The 14,101-nt window shown below is 45.1% G+C and overlaps 1 protein-coding gene across 5 annotated transcripts in view; it reads left to right on the top strand.

Moving 5' to 3' along the window:
- The window catches only part of LOC144768779 (C-terminal-binding protein 2), a 103,763-nt gene that overhangs the window by 30,493 nt on the left and 59,169 nt on the right, over nucleotides 1–14,101 (top strand). The window lies entirely within an intron of this gene.

Below are 14,101 nucleotides of genomic sequence, written 5' to 3'. Positions count from 1 at the left end.
TAGTTGCACCAGCATGGCCAATACAGTGATGGTATTCCCAATTTCTTGACATGTCAATGCAGCTCTCTTCAAGCTCAGGATTTGGCCAGACTTGTTGACAATGTCAAAGTGCAAATTGACAGTCCTAAACCAGATTTACTGCATGTAATGCTTTGGCTCCTGAAGTCTTAGATTTTGGATTCCTTAATGTAGCCTATTCTTCATGAAGCACACTTTCGTGGGCCAGGACTAGGCCCGACTAGGCCCTGGTGTGGCAGTCAAGTAAGATGCACAGGATGCAGGAATTACTCCGTAGGCTGGAAGACCACGAGTGATCTCCCGTCGGTTTATTTATACCCCTGGAGCGAGCCAGTCCCGAGGGGTGCATGGATGCATGGTGTGTGATCCATTGTAGAGGAGAGCCCGAGTGGCTCTCTACATCCCTCCTTTGTTTCAGTCCGATAACACCTTCACCATCCTCACGGGGATGCACAGGCAACGTCTCGGAGCCGTTGGCTAGGACCCGGGTTGGGCCGGAGGCTGTATCGTTGGTTTCGGCCACAGGGAGATGGTATAACCCCAGCTGGGGTTTTCTGGGCCCTTTCACTGTCCTGGGTCTGCCTGTTCAACCGGGGACTGGCCCCTGTCTCTTGATCCAGTGATCTGGGCACCTCCACGGCTGGACTCCTCTCTGGTGATGACCCTGAGAGGGTTGTTCTTGGTGTTGTGTCCAGAGGTACTTCATCTTCCGGGTCAGCTTCCATTGTCCAGACCCCCCAGGATATAGGGGCATGGATTGGCAAATTTAGCGGCACAAAAATGAAAATTAAGCGGCACAAAAATGGCAATTTAGCGGCATTTTGTTTTGGGTTTTTTGCAACACCAAACACATCTATTTTTTTTTATTTTTTTTTTGTAAACTTTTTATTGAGGTTGTCATCATATATTAGTCACAAGATCCCCATTAGGGCAATATTCCATCAACTTAGTCTTTCCTCTAGAAATCCTAACAGTCCCAATATAGTAACATGCATAATATGCGGCCATTGCATAAGTGTGGCCAAACCGTTGATCGTCTATCCCACCTCTGTCTGAGCTTATAATTTCAGGGACCTTTTGCTTCCGGTTTGTATCCGAACAATCATCAATATAACAACGTCTAACATTAAAATGAGTCATCTCCCATAGGCAAACACAGATATCTTACTGTTTGTTATTTGACAACATGGAGCTATGTACATTTTGTTTATTTACAATTCAGCCCATTTGTTATAGGTAAAAGACATGTTAATCAAGTTAAAGCCAGACAAAGTACATGTTTACTTCTTGTGTAAACGGTTAAGCAATGGAAAAGAACTAGAGGTGGCCTTCTAACAAACCCCAGCGCACCGAGCCTTACAGCCAGCATGGAAATAACACTGCCGAGTCACAAAATACATAAAGACGGAAAACTTGGGAATTGATTAATGCCAAGGACAGCGCAGATTTGGTGTGAAAAGGACATTTATCAAAATAGATGTAGGATACGGATGCATTCATTTACTGTAAAGTTGCCCACAGAAACGTTAGAAAATGTGAAGCCAGTTAATATCATACATGTGGCGCTGATGCTTGCTTGTTAAAAAGCAATTTACCTATAGCAACCCGATCACCAGTTTCTATATTGATAGGACATAGTTTCTGTGGGTATGGATTTATATTTGATGATCCTGTATATTCACTAATCAAAATTCAATAAAGTTGATTATAAATAAAAAAAATTATATTCGGAGTGAATATTTTGAAAGGGCATTTGCGGCCTCAAAGTCTACCCATGCAAGAACAACTCTACTCTTCCATCTCCATGCTCCCTCCCCATTTCCCTGGGCTTTGTCGAGCTCTGAAATTCCTAGTTGGAAATAATGTAGTGTCAGAAACTGCTATTCTTGGCAAAGAAAATTGTTAAAAATGTGGGTGTGATACAGTATTGCAGCACAAGGGCAGAAGCCTGGATGTTTTACCCGCGGACTTTAAACACGCATCCCTGGCCGGGGGCCGGTTGGCCACATCTCCACTGCCCCCTCCCACCCGGGCAGCGCTCTCCCCTATGTGTGCGGCGGGCCCCCACCAGCGTGAAGGACGGACGTACCTGTGTTCTGCTCCGAGCCCTGGTCTCTGAGGAAGAGTCTTCGTGTGTGTCGCTGCCGCTTCGTGCTATCTCCCCCTCTTGCTTGTGTGGTGCTGTGGTGCTGGTCTTCTCCCTCGCTCGGCCGCCGTCCTCGACCTCCTGGCTCCTTCTCTTCTCTCGACGCACATCAATCCTGGGTCAATCCTGGGGGCAATGGGAAAATGGGTGCCTCGCTCCTTCTCTTTTAAGGCGGAAACGGGCGGAAATACGGCGAACGGGCGGAAACGGCAAATTTCGCGGGCTTTTTGCCAAATATCGCGGCATTTCCCGAGATCGGCCAATTTCGCGATTTTTTTGCAAATCGCGATAAGCTGGAGGGTCTGATTGTCGTGGCCTTCTTGAAACTGGATACGTTGTGGGTGACGAGTTGGTGTCCCTTTCGGGCCGTCACCATGGTCCCTTGGGCTCTTTCCACAACCCAGACCTCAGGTTCATAGGGTGTTCGAAACTTCCACCCGGGTTGTCTGTCTTTGATGACTACAGAGTCTCCTATGTTAAGCGTCGACTCCTGTGCTCTACGGGCCTCACTTGCCTTCTTGTTCGTGGTCTCTCCCCTCGCCTGGACAGCCTCGTCATCCCTCGTCCCAGGTGCCCATTTTGGATCCGACAGGATGCTGTCTCGGGGGGGGGCTCTCTTGAACAGCAGGTGAGCGGGAGTACATTTCGTGGTGCTGTGAGGAGTTTGACGATACGCCCCCAGGAATTGGTCACGGGCTGATTCTGGATCCTCACCACTGTCTACTGCGATGCGCAGTGACCGATTGAGGGTTCTCATCAGCCTCTCCACTTCCCCGTTCGCTTGGGGCCACAATCCGGTTAGCTTTCTATGTCGTATAGCAAGATTCGCCAGGTAGTCCTGAAGCTCCAGCCCTTGGAAGGGGGGTCCATTGTCGGACTTAATCTCCTCAGGCAATCCCATTATGGCGAAGACCCGGTCCATGACTTTCTTTACCTGTGGGAACGCTGTCGACGTGATAACCTCAACAACCGGAAACTTTGAGAATGAATCTATGATGACCATCATGTGACGACCGTCGGGAAAACTGCCAAAGTCTATACTCTGGTGTATCCACGGGGTGCTGCAGGGTTCCTCCGTGATCACGGGTGCTGGCGAGGGGTCTCCTCCCGTGATTGTGCAGGCATGGCATGACCTCACCATCTCATCCACCATGGTGTCCATGGCCGGGAACCAGACTTTGTTTCTCAATCTGGCTTTGGTCTTGGTCATTCCCTGATGTCCGACATGGGCTAAGGCGAGGATTCTCTTCTGTAGGCTCTCGGGTATCACAATCGGGTGTCCCCTCAGGACAACTCCTTCTTCCCCCACACTCAGTTCATTTCGCACCTGCCATATCTGTAGGCGCACGTGGCCAACCTCCAGCCGGAGGGTTCGTGCTCCATCCATGAAATGGGCCCAGCTGTTTTCTCCCAACGCTTCCCGGACCCTAGATAGGGTGGCGTCTTCCTGGGTGGCTTGTCCTATCTCCTTTAGCGTCATTGTTTTGGGGCAGGCCGCCTGCGAAACCATGTGGACGAAAGCCCCCACGCCGTAGTTATCGGCCGGAGGGTGGGCTGATGCAGTCACCTCCGGGTGTCGGGACAGATAACCTGCAGGATTGTGCACCCCAGGGCGGAAAATAATCTTGAAGTTGTATCCTTGTAGCTGTACAGCCCATCTTTCAATCCGTGGATGAGCCAGACGGGATGATCCTGCAAATAGAGGCAGCAGTGGCTTGTGGTCAGTCACCACATTGAATTCCTGGCCGCACAGGCATAGATGAAAATGTTGGCATGCCCACTTGATGGCCAGTGCTTCACGTTCGATCTGGGCGTAGCGCGTTTCGGTGTCGGTCAACGCTTTACTGGCGTACGCAACCGGCTTCCATACTTCAGAGCCGTGGTCTTGCATGAGCACTGCCCCATGTCCCACGGGACTTGCATCCACGACAAGCTCCGTCTTGCGCTGCGGCTGGATGTACGCCATCACGGCTTTGTCGAGCATGCTCGCCTTGATTTCCAAGAAGGCTTGGTTAGCTGCCACAGACCACTCCCACTTGTGGTCCTGGCGTGTGAGTGCTCGCAGAGGTTCCGACATCGCCGCCAAGTTGGGGATAAATCTGCCACACTAAGTGGCCATGCCCAGGAAGCTCCTCACCTCCGTGGGGTGCTTGCTGCCCGGATGTCTTCGGCCTTCTTTGGATCCACTTTGAGTCCTTCTCGCGTGAAGGTGTACCCAAAAAAATCTATACTTTCTTGGTAGAATGAGCATTTTGACCTATGTAGGGTCAAACCGCAGTCCATCAGCCGTTGCAGCGTCGCTCTTAGGTGTGAGTGATGTTCCTCGAGTGTATCTGAATACACTAGTATATCGTCGCTGAGGTTGATTACTTCTCGCAGCCCCGACAGCACCTCCCGAATGGCGTTTTGGAACACCTCAGCCGCGAATGACACGCCAAAACTGAGCCGCCGGTACCGGCGCAGTCCCACATAGGTCGAAAAGGTGGTGATGTATCGACTTTCCGGTTCCAATTCTAGCTGGTGTTACCCTGCATTAAGATCAAGTTTGGAGAATCACTTTGCGCCGTTCTGGTCGGCCACGATGTCGTCCATAGTCGGGGTGATGTGCCGCTCCCCCTTCACCACCATGTTGGGTAACCTCATGTCGACGCAAAGTCAAATTGCTCCAGGTTGCTTGGGTTTGGGGGCTACGACCAGCGGAGACACCCAAGGTGTTCGTCCGGACACTTTTTCTATTACTCAGAGTTCCTCCAATTTCCGCAGCTCTTCCTCCACCTGTGGGCGTAGGTTGAAGGGCACGCGCCGGTGCCGGAGAGCTATGGGCTGCACTGAGGTGTCGATGTGAAGTCGGAATTTCTTCCCTTTTAGCTTTCCAAGCCCTTGGAAGAGTGCTGGGAACTCTCCTAGCAGAGCTTCTGCATGTGACTCATGCACTTGGTTTACGAAGAAAACAAGTTTGAGGTCCTCCGCCGTGTGGCAGCTGAGCAGGGTCCCCTTCTTTCCTTCAGTTACTTGGAACTTGGCTTCTGTGGAGTGGTTCCCACTTACAATGGCGGTTTGAATTACGACCCATAGTGGTAGGGGGTCTGTTCCTCCATATGTGTAGATTCTTGCACTTGAGGGTGTGAGGGGTGGCTTTGGTGATAGTCTCTCATACTGATCAGAGTCCATTCCATTCACTGAAGCCCCAGTGTCAATGAGGGCCTGTACATCTGTGCCTTCAATGGTTACGGAGCACATGGGTGGTGGTCGTCGTTTCGTTCCTGATCGGCTAACATATGAGATGACGAACACTTCATAGTCGTCTTCGTACATTGGACGCCTCCCCTGCGCCTGATTGTCAGACGGTGGTGACTTGTCGTCCAGTGAGATTTCACGGATGCGATGTGATAGGCCTCTAGATCTGGGCGTCGTAGTTCGAAACCTTCCGCAGCGGGAACATGTCTTCCCCTTCGCTCCGCACGTGGGCGCCACCGGGTGATCCTCTCCGCAGAACCCACACTGGTCCCTTGGTGTGGGCTTGGATGCCCGGCGTGTCGGTGGAGGTCTACTCCGGATGGCATCCACCTTTTCTTCCTTAATCTGTAAGGGCCTTGTTGACGTCGGTGCGGCCACCGGTGCATGTAGTGCCGCCTCCATCTCTTCTGATTCTTGCATCCGATAGCTCGTGGGACCGGGCCAGGATCAGGATCTCGTCCAGCGAGATCCCAGGTTGTCTGAGGATGAGTTTCCTTAATAGTTTCGAGCGACATCCTAGGATGATCTGGTCTCTGATTTCGTCCCTAGATTCAGTGAAGGGGCACGTTTTGGCCAGCTGGCACAGCCGTGCGTAGAACATGTCAACCGACTCTGACTCGGTTTGCCATGCTCTCTTGAATTTCAATTTTTCAAAGTCATTATTGAGCTGTGGGTCAAATTGTGCGTCGAGCGCGGCGACCGCCGCGTCGTAGTCATCATCCCATCCTCGTCGCCAATGTCGTGGGCCAGGACTAGGCCCGACTAGGCCCTGGTGTGGCAGTCAAGTAAGACACACAGGACGGAGGAATTACTCCGTAGGCTGGAAGACCACGAGCGATCTCCCGCCGGTTTATTTATACCCCCGGAGCGAGCCCGTCCCGAGGGGTGCATGGATGCATGGTGTGCGATACATTGTAGAGGAGAGCCCGAGTGGCTCTCTACACGCACCAGCCTTGTTATATGAACATTCTGTGCAGCAAGGTAGAAACAAGCATTTGCAATGCAATAGTTCTCGTATTTGGGAGAGTTTAAGCTATTGGCATTGTAGATGACAATGCCTTTTATTTGTGTTTTGATAATTAACACACACATAAAAGGCATTGTCATGTACAATGCCAATAGCGTAAACTCTTGTAAATGCGAGGCCTATGCAATGAAGCGGCCACCATTGTCCGGGATGCTTAGAAAGTGAAAGCGTGCATGGTGCGCTGAATGTTGCAGGAAAAGCATGTCGTGCCTGCAGTAGGAGAAACTAAAGAAAATAGTGCTTACAGACTAAAAAAGACTCACCATGTAACAACCGAAGTAAAAGGGCCAGTCCTCATGGAAAGTTACAAATGAAGACAAGGCGGTACTAAGGAGGATCTAACAAACCTATTAACGAATTAGAAGCCAGCATTTATGAAAGACAATGACACAAGCCAATGACAAATATGGGCGGAGAGTAGGCGGAGCTTCTATTCCATACTCCAATACAGTATGGCTCTCAGAGCAGCGCATGCGCTGCCCAGGCTCAACCTTAAAAATTGAGTTTGTTAGTGAGCCTCTGTACATCTACTCAATGGGACTCCTTCACACTTTTGCTTATTGTGCAAAATTTTATTCTGTCAATGGAAGCTAGACTGGCCTACACCATTCTAGTTAATTTGTGAGCAATAGCTGTAAACTTTAAAAGCGACAATCCATTCTGTTTGGAATGTCCCAGACATTAAAGTCTATTTGGAATGGTTAATAGGAATTGTGCCACCAAGTGCACCCCTCATTTCTTTCCGGGATTTCAACATTACTTGTACAAGAATTAGAAGGTGCATGTGGAGCCACTGCATTCATGCTCACATCGGAGGTTAATCTAAAATGTTGCATTTCTAATAGAAATGACTTCCTTGTGTAGAATTGACAAACGCTATGTGCTGATTAGTGAAAGAACCTTTTCATTCCATTCCACACAGACTAAGTAGTTTTACACACACAGCGATAAGTTCAAAAGGTTGCATCGCCTTTTCACAGAGGTCAAGTACTTGACATTCCAACAAAACCCTTGAAGTAGGTCAGAAAGCAGCACTGTATTCACTGGATTTTAAACTCTTGTACTTCATAGATCTGTTTTGGCCCTTAAGCCAGACAAGTTTTGTCTTGTTGGAACCCACACACATTGGGGAAACCCATTTCTACAAGGGGCAAAGCCATATTGATTGTACAATGTATTCAGGTTTACTATAGCTGTTTAGCATGTTAAAAAGGGGCCACGCCTATTCCGGTGTGGTAAAATAAAATAATGCAAGGTGGAGTCTGCAAGCTGATCCATTGGGGTTTCAGCTATATAATTGCCAGTCATTCTCAAAACCAAAAGTTACATTCTTAAAGTTAAAAACTTGTAATATTCTAAACTCTGTACTAGATGGCAGGAGGACTGACAGCATGCAAAGATACAACACAGCCAGCTGCTAACATTTGTTGACAGGCAAGTACCAGTTTCCATTTCTGTTCCATTAATTCTATCTTAAGGGTGTAGAGGACAACTATTGTCTTTTCCTTTTTACAGATATTCAGAACATCAATAGCACAGTAAGCTGCAAAATTCTAGCAATTAAATTAATTGCAGTTTTACTGCTATCTAGAATGAATTTACAACCTGTTCCCATTGTAATGAACAAAAACCTCTGGTTTAAATATTCTATCAAGTTGTGTGGCGGTTCTTGCTTGACAAGTAAAAGAAAATTCAATATAGGTTTTAGTGTGGCACGTCTCGACCTCTATGGATTATCAAGGGTGAGTTGAGTGTTTCAGGCGAGTAATAAGATCTCCCTCTGAGGTCCGTGTACTTTGACTCTTATTTTTAGGTCTTGCCTAAGATGGCACATGTGCTGGTGCTTGTGAGACATTGTATTAGTTTAAAGGGACTTCAAGCTTACCATTGCTTCACATTTGGTTGACTTCATTACTCTTATTACTCTTATTGCTTTTGTTTGCTTAGCGCGTGCTGATTTTGTTTCCCCTTAGTGTGTTAGTCCCTCCTGTGACTCATGGCCAAAGTACAGCTTTCGTTCCCACTGAGTATCCTTCTGCTGTTCTTACTTTGACATCTGCCATTTTTTTGTTTCTTTGGGAGCAAGCACTCCATACTGCATGTTTGCAGGTTCTCTATTTCCATTCAACTCCGTCCCCTGCTTCAAGCTTGATTCTTTACAGTGGAGAAACTGTTTCTTTTCAGACTGTGAGTGTTCAGTATATTTGTCCGAATAAAGTTTTTGATCTGATGGCTGTTGCCCTTTTGTGTTGTCTTTGCACCCTCCATCCCACTCCTTCCCTCCGTCCTTGTGTCCTTTGCCTCATCCATCCCAGCTTCCATTCCTGTGGCTTTTTTGAAGTATGCGTCTCACATTGTTCTGACTTTTGTTGTTTTAGTTGTATTGTAGACATGATATTTCTTTGTGTTGCCCTCTCTTCGTCCATCCGTGTTGCCTTCACCCGCCCCCTTATCCGTATGTCTTTGCCTCCCTCCCACCAAAACTCCTGAGTGGATTTACACCAAAGTGTGCTTTCTGGACTAAAATCTAGCTTCTTAACAAATTTGGTGCAATTTCATTCAGCAGTTTTTGCAGTAGTGCTTCTTTAAATGTCTGTGGAAAATGCATGGGGATTTTACGTTTTGGGAACGCCCTTTTTTTCTCTGTCCCCTCTTGACTGATTACCCTGAAATGTTCCATGCACAAACTAGAAAAAAGTAGCCGTTTTTTGGAAAGCTTTGTAAAGATTCGTCAAATGGCACCAAAGTTATTAGCAAAACAAAAAATGCTTTTCCTATGGAAATGCTGACCTAACTAGAACTACCACTGTGTAATATTTTTACACAGTGGTTTCTCAGTGAATTCATAGTTGGCCCACAGCCTCTGTTTCCCGAGAATGGTGCTTATTAACTGCAGTGAGCTACTGCATGTAATATCCACAGATGTCTGTGAAAAGCACAGAAAATATGCAAGATGCTCGAGCCAATCTGTTTCAATCTCCACTGGTCTTGTTCACTGTGGAGTGCATCTTGCATATTTTTTTGTGTGTGTATATAGGTGTGTGTGTGTGTGTGTGTGTGTGTGTGTGTGTGTATATGTATGTGTATATATGTGTGTGTGTGTGTGTATATGTATATATATATATATATATATATATATATATATATATATATATATATATATATATATATATATAGTATACATTTGTTTTATTGCATGATCCTGGCTGAAAAGTAAGCCTGTAAGTCCTTTCAAAGAAGATCTAGCAGAAATTACATTGAAGTTAACCCTCTCAAACTTGTCAGAGGTGGTAATTGCCACCAAAATTCTTGCCTGCAAATTTAATATGTAAGATTTAATGTAACCAAATGTATGTCTGCTGGTTTAACACTCTACAGTAATCATCACTTACAGTAACACTCTACAGTAATCATCACTTAAATGCCTGTCGGCTTTAACATTTCAAATATTTGTTTTCACAACCAATAATCCAGACACAATGCCTTTGTTGCACCTTTAAATAATATAAAAACCCGGTCTGTAGCCTTGATCATTGAATTAGTTCCATAAGCATCTCAGTTATGCTGTGTTGAGCATAACATTTCCCTAAAAGCAGGAAGTGGAGTGGAAGGGCTAGTGCCAAAGATTCTTATTAAACTCTATTAGAAGGGAAGTTATACTCTTTTGATAACTGTAATGTTGTATGCATTTGTAATTTTATTACGATGTACCTGAGGGTTATCTTTATGGGAAAGCGTATGCCCAATCCAGTAGGTCTTATTTGTTATTGATGTCGAAGCATTTATGAAGGCTATGTTCCCGAGTATTTACAATGAAAGTTAAGATAAATGAGGTAGACCTAACCCATTCATGGTGAAAAGCATATGTTAGTAAATATGCATTTAAGGGTGGAGTGTTATTACTTTGTATTACAGTCTGCAGAGGTATTTTGTTACATGGAATATCATAGATTACCGTAGTAGGCATGGGATTTGGTTTTGGATCCCCCTCTGACATACTTTGAATGTGGAAAATTTAAACAGTGAGAATCTTTGTTAGACCCTCTTAAAGAGAGAATTTTGCTTTGTCTAATTACATTTTGTATACTTTTAAAATGGTATGACTTTGTCTGACGGTTGCATTGTAGAAAAGTTTTTCACAGTAGACCTGAATTGGTAATGCTGACAAGCCAATGATAACCGCAGTATTCTTTATTTGTTCATTAAGGAAAGTTACCTTAGATGCCATAGATGTGAACTGTTTATGATGGAAAGGGCATTAGGCTTGATTTAATTTTTACTATGGAACCTATATCTTGGGGTTTATTGTGTTTACACTGTGTAAAAAGCCCTTCAATCGGGTATTTTGGATGCTCACAAAGGGTTTTGGTTTTGGTTAACCCCCTTTGACGAACCCTAGGAATAGAAAATTAGCCTTTAATTTATTCTTGCTAGAATATCTTCAGAAGGCCATTGAGGCTTAGCAGTTTGCCAGGAGATATATATTGATACATAAGGCATTTGGATTGCCTTCTTCTGCAATTTCTGTCTGAGTGTCATTGACCCTCCGCTTCTACCCGTAAGAGCGTACTGCATGGGGTAATCCTTCAGTCCTCATCAGTCAATGGCTCTCTAATCCTATACATCCTATGTGGCCTTTTTAGGTCTCGCGACCTATCGATGCGCGCAGGCCGGCCGTAATTTCACTTTCCTGCTTCTCCTCCCCCAATCATTCATTCCCGGCCGCTCACAGCACATCAAAGGGCTTCGCCCAGCGTGCGCTCTGCATTCTCTCCCCAGCCAGCTTCCCCCATCCCTCGCACCCCCTCCTCCTTCAGGCCCCCACCATTTGCTTCCATAGCTTGCAAAGACCTCACAGAGAGCCTTTGACGGTATTGTCCTTGCTGTTTGCAAACATCGCATGTCTGTTTTCTGCCTCAGCAGTCGGTAAGCCAGCTGGCGCTTCATGCTTTTACTGTAATTTGCTACATTAGTATTTTTTCCCCGTAAGTCATTCTCAGCACTCCAATGGAGATCATAGTTTGCTTTCAATTCTCCATCTCTGGTCTGTACTTCGAATGTACGTTTGTGGTCTTTCACTAGCTCCGCTACCTAGTTTCTCTCGTAACCCTCCCACACTAAAGTCTGCTGCAGCTCGGTGTAACGTCTGCTTCAGCTCACCCAGTTTGCTCTTTCTTCACCATCACTCTCCCACCACCTTTGCCTCTGCCAAAGTTGATTCTTTTTAAATTGCGCTAGTACAGCACATGAAAAACAATAATTTTTTTTAATCTATAAAATTGCGCTCGTACTTGCAAAGCCATCAATAGCCTAAACCAGTCGTGCTTTTAATTGCTTTCAAATTACCCACAATGCGGAGTCATGCAAGGTGCAGACTCCTTGAAAGATCAGAACTAAAACTTAAAAATGCCTGTCGCCGATACAGGCTTTGCAAATGCGGACAACAATAAAAGCTACTGCCATCCGAAAAGCATTAGCAAAGCAAGAGCAGATTTTGCCAATGCTGGTTCGCTCCCTGTGCCACTACAAAAACTAGCCACCTGCAAATCCGTTTTGGCCCCGCCCCTTAACTGCCAGTCTGCCTCCCCTCTGTAAGAGAACAAGCAACCCCAAAAGCGTTGACCATGTGGGGCTTCACCATTTAGGTGCAGCTCGAGTCCTACGGCACAGCGAGCTACGGTAGCCCTCTTCTTGCGGCACTTAAAGCTGCAACTGTGGCCAATTCACAGCTTCTTTTCAACAGGTAAAAAAAGTGGGACGAGAAACCTTTTAGGAAATTCACTGCAGCTATAGAAGCTGCATGGCACGGGAACCTCCATTTGAAAATGGTCAATGCTTGAATAACTGCATCAGCGTCAACACCGTCGTGAAGCAGTCTCTTAATTGTAGCATCTTAATTCCCAATCACGCTGCGAGCTGGCAGGCAAATAGCTCACCAGATTGAAGTGAACATTAATTACATTTCATCATGACGCAGAGTTCTTCGGTGCCATGCGGGTGTGGGATGCTTAAATAAATAAGTCTTCACCACGGTCGAAATGCCTCTTACATTAGTTAAAACTTGTAGAATTTGCAACAATGGTGATAAGAAACCTGGAAAATTGATTCATCTAGATACGTTACACTGCAGAGGTTACTTTAACTACACGTGGTAGGCGAGCATTAATTAACGCTAAATAGATTAAAAGCACAAGTCTCAAGTAATACATACCAAAATACATTTTCAAAAACAAAGTAAAAAGAAGCATACAATCAAACATCTTGCGAAAATGAAAAATACAAGTGGAAGGTCCGATTCTTAAATCATTACGGACTGTACACACTGCAATTACAAACCACCTGCTTTCAATAGGGAACATGTAGCAACAAGCATTGGCATTGCCAATAGGTCTCGCTTGTGGGACCTTATAAGTATTTAGTTTTGCAGCACAATATCCTTGTTGCATAATCGGATATTGTGCTGCAAAACTAAATACTTATAAGGTCCCACAAGCGAGACCTATTGGCAATGCCAATGCTTGTTTTTTAACTGCCCAATCCACTAGAAAGTGAGTGTGCTTCAGTGTCCGAGCTGGTTGGCAAGTTCTTCATGTTTTATATTTCCTTGTTTTATAGTTTCCCTTTCATTTATAAGCTTCTCCTCTTTAAAAAAAAAATTAAAAACATTTTAAGAGAATTTTACAACTCCCCAGGTTGTGCTAACTGGTAGCTTGCTTGCTGATCATTTCATCTGCAGTGCGCCACATTCTGCCTGCCACTTTCTGTAAACCAGGTGACTATTATGGAATGCTGTTGTCCATAGAGGATCATTGTTTTACCAAGCCAAGATGGCCATAGTGTTAGTTTTAAGTGTGGTTGTCCTGCTGTAACTTTAAAACGGCAATACACTATTTACAATAAAACTGCAAGATGGACACACACTACTATAACTATTTTCGTTCTGCAAACATAATTCAGTCATGTTTAGACGCAAGCAGGTTTTCTTTTCAATTTGTTTCCACTGTCTTACCTATGTGATTGATTTTGTGCTTGTTTTATTGTGGTTGTGTTATAGAGAGAATGCAAGAATGAATCAGTGGGTGGATGCAGGAAGCAAAGATGAGTGATGGAGTGCATATATGATTACCTATTAAGTGTCTTAAGTTTATCAGTTATCCAAAAGACACTTTCATTCATAAGTCAGATCTAGTAGCATTACCAATGCTTGGTCAATTGATCAACCAATGTCTCAACAACTGCTGTCAAGCTAGACCCAAAAAAGAGGATAAAAGCATGCATTGAATTAGGCAGTCTTAAGTGTTTATCACTGCAAAGAAGATACCAGGTACGGACATTTAGGGCACCAGGTAAGCAAGCATCCAACTGACCTTTATAATAGACTACCGGACAAGTTAGTTACATCAAAGCCTACGATGCCTCCTTCTGAAATATGTTAGAAATGTGTTTGGCCCAACTGTGGGAATACAAAGCAATCTGTGGTTAAATGTCAAATATCTGAGCATTTCTGACCTCCAGTAACAGCAAGTTTTGACAAACTACTCGGCTAGTACAGTTTTTCCTTAAATTGAAAATGAACAGGTGTATATTTCATAGTAATGGAGTATTAAAACAATATAGACTTAACTTAATAGTAGCTTCAAAAAGAATAGAATTTGGAGAAGAAAATGTTATGC

Source organism: Lissotriton helveticus, chromosome 7 (assembly GCF_964261635.1).
Source record: "Lissotriton helveticus chromosome 7, aLisHel1.1, whole genome shotgun sequence".
In the NCBI taxonomy this organism is placed as follows: Eukaryota; Metazoa; Chordata; class Amphibia; order Caudata; family Salamandridae; genus Lissotriton; species Lissotriton helveticus.
This window is presented reverse-complemented; position numbering and strand designations above follow the sequence as displayed.